Source organism: Apis laboriosa, unplaced genomic scaffold (assembly GCF_014066325.1).
Source record: "Apis laboriosa isolate Shangri-la unplaced genomic scaffold, ASM1406632v1 scaffold26_cov146, whole genome shotgun sequence".
In the NCBI taxonomy this organism is placed as follows: domain Eukaryota; kingdom Metazoa; phylum Arthropoda; class Insecta; order Hymenoptera; family Apidae; genus Apis; species Apis laboriosa.
Window position 1 is genome coordinate 4726803 of NW_025222592.1, and position 6276 is coordinate 4733078.

Here is a 6276-nt window from a genome sequence, read left to right on the forward strand (position 1 = left end):
TACAAAATTATTAAAAATTTTATTTGCACGAGATTATACGCATTACGTAACTGATCTTTGAATAGATAAGACTTATTCAAGGAATAATTGTAACGGATAATACATTGGAGAATCAAAAAAATCCTTATACTTTTTACAGAGTGAAGTACTCCAACGCTCCAAAGGACAACCTGTCAATAATCTAGCCTAGGCAACTACTCCCCGTGGAGTGTGGATAGAAATCGTTGTAGTCCTTGAACACTGTGCAAGATTTATGGCAAGATTGATAAATTCGTAGTCGAAAATTAGTAGAGATTGAAAGTTTCGAATTTCTTGAAATGAAATGTTTGACTCAGAATGACGATCGAAGAATTGTAAAAACTGTCGTAAAATAATTAAGTTCTAAGAAAGATTTTTAGCATTGTGTAAAGATTTAGCATGGCTGTCGCAGGTAATTTTCGAGCGTTCTCTATTTTTCTAGGCCAAAAATCCTTGTACTTTCCCCCATTTTTACGGAACGAGACCTCCCTCTATCCCGATTTCTTTACTTTTCAAGCATGAAATGATCATTGAAATACTTTTCTTCGGAATAGATTCCTTATTCTTCCGTCGAACGACCACCACGATATTCTAAAATACTTTCTGATTATTTAAATATTTCTTATTTACCTCAAACAATTCTTCGATGATATCGAAGACAGAAAAATTTTGAAGAAAATCAACTTTAAAAAAAATCATTCTTCAACGATTCTTCCCTCGATTTTAGATCCCTCCATTCCGAACAAGGAGAAACTTAGGTTCCATTGCTAATCGCCGAAAGTTCACCAGAATATTCAACATCGGCGAGAAAAACGGAGAGAAAGAACAGAAACAAGTGACAGTACGTGACCGGACTAAAAACGGAAGAAGGGGATGGAAGAATCCCCTTGAATTTCGAGATAGAGATGCAAGGTCGCTAACCGTAATAATTTTGCAAATTTCCTTTTCTCTCCCTGTCGAGAGTGTTCACCTCGGTGCACCTCGCTGCGCCCCTCGAGGTCACGGATTCTCTCTCTTTTCTTCTTCTTCTTCTTCTTCTTCTTTTTTTTTCCGTTGTCCCATAACGGGATCGCGAAAAATTCGATCCTACCTGAGACCGTTAAAAATAACGCTTCCTTGGCCTTTTTCTGCCTTTTCTCCGACTGCTCGCTCGCGTACGAGGGGCAAAGAGGAAAGCAAGGACAAGTTGGGGGAAAAATTAGAAACGGGTTATTAGAATCGGAGGCGGAGAACACGGCGAGGGAGCGAAGGTTGCTCGATTTTTCTTCCCGCGAGTGAGCACGTAAAAGCAAGAAAATTCACTAGAAACAACACTAGTTCCTGATAGATCGTTGATCAGAAAAAAAAAAAAAACGTGACGCTGTTTCTTGCCGGAAGTCAAGGACGGGGCCTCGACTTTGCCAGCTAGAATGTTACTCTCTCTCTCTCTCTCTCTCGCTTTTTTTTTTCTTCTTTAAATTATATCTACCGATAAATAAAATTCCCGAGATGAATTATGCATATTAGATACGATAAACGATATTGAAAGATATATAATTGAGCGCGTGATATTTATCGTTTAGAAAATAGAACGATGTTGATTGATTTGTATTCTTTTTTAGATTAGCTTCAATTCATCATTCGGTAAAAATCTCGAGATTAAACGAAACTCCTTTTCTAATCTAATTCCATTACCTCACGAAGCAAAGATTGACTTCGTATTTGTTCAAAACGACAATTATATGCTCCCTTATCCAATCATCTTTCGTACAAACCAATCTACACTGAAATATCAACGATAAAATCTCTTTTTGAAACGAACAACATCGTTACTTCCCCCCGTACATTAATTTATACAGAACAAATAAAATTCTTCCTTGCAATAAACTTGCAAACAAATTATGTATCTGTAATAACTGTCTAGAAAGGGGATCAGGTTCCCCCGGGATAATAAGAAAAATACGTTACGTGAGCGAAGGTGCATCGTCGCATATCCGGGGTATGCACCTCGGTCCGCCGCCGTCCACGCCGTGCCAGGGTCGAGGGAAAGAGGAGCCGGGTTGAAGGTGGTGGTGGGGAGGGAGCCGGCAGGACGAAGGGGGAAGGAGGCGGGGAGCTCGAGAGGAGAGAACCCAGTAACCTAGTGCCGAGTCGCCTGGAGGTCTGCAAAAACAAAAGAGAGGAGAGAAGTGCGTGCCACGTGCCCCGCCGCCGCGCCGCCGCCGCCGATCGCCGATCCCTCGCGATTAGTCGCGGTGGCCCGCAAAAATTACCCCCTTTCGCGCCTCGCCGCGATTTTATCGGGCGTCGAGGGTGGCCCGCGCCGCCCAGGCCCCGGCCACGCGCCCGAGATTTCGCGATTCTTTTCGCCGATACGCCTCCTCCTCCTCCTCGATACTCTCCTTGCGCTCCTTCGAATCGCAATCCCGATCTTGTTTTCGTTGATAACGAGAAACTTGTAGAGGATCCGAGTATATCGAGATTATCTCATTCGTTCATTTTTCTTTCTTTTTCTTGATTTCGAGGAAATTCGTAGAGGTCGATTCTCTTGGGAATGGAATTAATTATAATAATTGATAGAAGTGTTAATAAGTATGTAATATAAAGTTACGAGTTTAGCATTGTCTCGAACTGTTATTCATCGATCGATCGCAAATCGATTTTTTTTGGCAGTTATTACAAAAGGGCGTACGAAGGAAGAGATTATAGGTTAGAAGGGAGGGATGATAGGCGAGACGAGAGTTGGTAATCGTTAAATATCGATGAATATAAAATATATTTACTCTGAAAAGAGTATCGAATTTCTGTTTTCTTTTCTTTTTTTTTTTTTTTTTTTTTAATTTTCTACAAGGTATCAACGTGCCCTGTTTAGAAATGACTCAATCGCGATAGTGCGCGGTCAGCGAAAATATTTCCACCTCGAAGGCCAACAAGAGGCGCGCAGGAAGCGGTCTCGAGGAGAAAAAGTGAGAAAGAGGAAAGAGGAAAGCAACAACGCGATCGATCGTTTCTTTCTCCTTTTCCCTCCCTCGCCGTTTGATCGTTCATTGCAAGAGGAGGAAGGGCAACGAAGAGGAACAAAGTGTAGACGGGAAAATGATATAAACGCCAAGATATTTTTTTCTTTTTTTTTTTTTTTTTTTTTTTTTTTTTTCCACCCCTCTTCTTTGATAAAGAAGAAGGGAGAACACGTTTCGATTGCGAACACGTCGCCGCTAATTAAACGGAGGATAGTTTCGATATTAGCGGAGGAAAATGGTGAGCACGGTCTTCCCGGCGCAACCTCCGGTAACAAACTTATCGATCCATCGATCGTTGCGTTCCACAGAAAGGTCACGAGGATCATGACGGAGGAGAGATATACACGTTGGCACGCGTTCACGTGCGCTCGATGCGGCGACAAAACCGCATACCCTGCGCGAAACCGATTATCGATTATCGAGAATATTCGATAACGATATATTTTTGTCAAGGATGATACATTTTTTTTCGGTTTTTTCTATCTCTATTAATTTGTGATGGTAGAAAAAGAAAAAATGTTGAAGAATTCTGAATATTTTTTTTTTTCATTCGTTTAAATTGATTCGTGAAATTTCGATAGGAATTGAATATCGTTTTCGAAATCTAACGTTCCAACAAATTTGCCTTAATTGTCGAGCGAACCGATCGATGATAAGTCGACGGTATATACACTCGGCCAATATATTTCACACTCGAGCACACTGGGGAAACTTCAACTTTCCTTTCACTTAACTTTTACTTCAAACTTCAAACGCCGCCATTATGATACCAATTTACGATCTTATCTCACGTTGCATGGAAGTGTCGACGAGAGACCGATCATTAACGGACTTCCGTTCAATTTGCCACGCTGTTAGTGCCCCGAACAGAATAGATACAGATAAAAATATCCATTTATTTTTATTTTACTCTTGTATATATTATACGTAAAAAAATTTTGCGTGTCTTTCTCTCTTCCTCTCGCTTCAACGTCGTACAGCTACTCTCTCTCCTTCTCTCTCTCTCTTACACAAGATGCATTCGGCCATCTCTCTTTTCTCTCACACGTAGCCACACACATAGCAAACCTTCCAATCTTCTTCCTCTCTCCGTCTTTCTCTCCTCGGCATCTTCTTCTTCTTCTTCTTCTTCCTCCTCCTCCTCTTCTTCTCGCTTCGGTTCTCCTCCTTTGCAACGCGCGATCGCGATCTGTGCCGAGAAGGTAAAGGAGGAGGGGGAGGAGAAGGAGAGGACGTCCAGGTGGAACGTCCAGGCCCGAGGAGAGATCGTTAACGCGGGTTGAACAATCGAATCGCGTAATGTTAATCGTGGTGGAAATAACGTAACATCGGTGACGATAACGATGCAGTTTCTAATTATTTGACGCGCATATTCGTTGCTGGAATGGATTATAATCGATGATGGTGTACGGATATTGGAAAGAGGATCGTGTTTTTCGTTGCGTATGTCACGTGATAGTGACACAGCGCGTGGAATATCAACAGTTTTGTAGAAAATCAATTTGAGTTCTTTTTTTCTTTTTTTTGAATTTGGATCTGCTTAAAAAAATTTCGCTCGCTTTTCTTTTTTTTTTTTTTTTAATTTAATTTAATTAAACTCGTCATACATCGTGTGTTGCAGAAATTTGTACAATTTTATTGACAGATCGGGATAAGATTACTGAAAATACTCTATCTTGAGACGAATTAATACGATTTTATTCATTTATTAATCGGCAAGATATTATTCAAGTTTCGATCTTCGTATTGTTCTTTATAAATATTAAATATAACGACGATTTCGAATTTGGAGATATTTTGGTAGGGAAATAAAAAAAGTCTTAAATAGTGAATATACTTAGAAGATATTTAGATATTAACATATATATAATATATAAGGGTTAGATTCTTCTGAAAAAAATAAAGATACAGTACATTTCAATTAGTTTACACTCCCATATAAAACTCCTTGATTTTACAAAATGAACACAATAACAGATTATTCCCCAAATCCTCGCAACAACCATATTATAAATCCGTGTTACTGCACGGATTACAAAAAGAAAAAAAGAACGGGTGGTCTGTATATTATTTCTCGCACAAAAATCCAATTTTCAAATGATAATTAAAATCAATTTTGAATTTTAAAAAACTAACTTCCAATCCACGCATATTTCGCGTATATTATTTTTACGTAAAGTACGTAAAATCAGCTTTCTACCTGACGCTCCAATTTAATTTTCCCAACAACAAACTTTTCCTTAAAACCTCAAGCAAAAAATTTTATACCACATCCCTTTATCTTTATCCTACATAGTAGTAAGAACACCACCTTCCAACAACTTAACCAACGTACGAACAATCAAACGTTCATTCCCTCCCACCCCTCGAAGGATAAACCCTTCATTCGCGCCGTTAAATTACAGACCACCCTACGATATCGATATTTCTCTCTTCAGAGGAGCCCGTCCTCGGTGCAATAATCACGGTAACTTGGAAGAAAAGAGAAAAGAAAGAAAGAAAGAAAGAGAGAGAGAAAAAAAAATCGGCACGATGATAACACAAACTCGCCCACCCGCGAGATTGTCCCCGCGAGAAAAAGCGGCGCGTGTGCGCGAGGAATGCAAAAGCATCGGCGCGAGGATCGCGCGCGTTACAACGCCGACGATGGAAAGAAGTTTATGTGTAACAATGCGCGCTGCCACGCGGTAACTGCTTCCTGACGGCCACGGGGGCCAGCGAGAGAGATAGAGAGAGAGAGAGAGAGAGAAGGGAAGAAAGAAGGAGACAGGAAACGGAGGATGGGCAAAGGGGAGGGCGAGGAGGAAAAGAGAGAAAACCGCGCTTCTCGGCGCTCGTGCGCGCACGGGCGCATTCTCTCTCGCGTGCAGAAGGCGAGCACGTAGGCGAGCGCGCAGGAGCGGGTCAACGAACACTCGTGCGAGCAGATTGAAACGAAAAATAGGCGATCCTTTTTCCTTTCTTTTCTTTCCTTTCTTTTTTCATTCGCTCGTCACGATCCCTCTCCTCCTCGGAGAAGCTTGGAGCCACTTGGTGACTCCACTGTGCCGTAATCATCTTCGTGTCACATATAGATAGATGGACACGTAAATTTTTAAAAGTGATATATATATATAGGTAGAGGGGAAAGTGGGGACAGAGAAGACACACATACGATTGCAGTTTGTTTCAAATAAATATATTCTAAAGGTAAGAAATAGAAATAAGTGAGAATAATTTAAGTGGTAATTGAGGGCGCTCGTATATAAAGATCATAAGG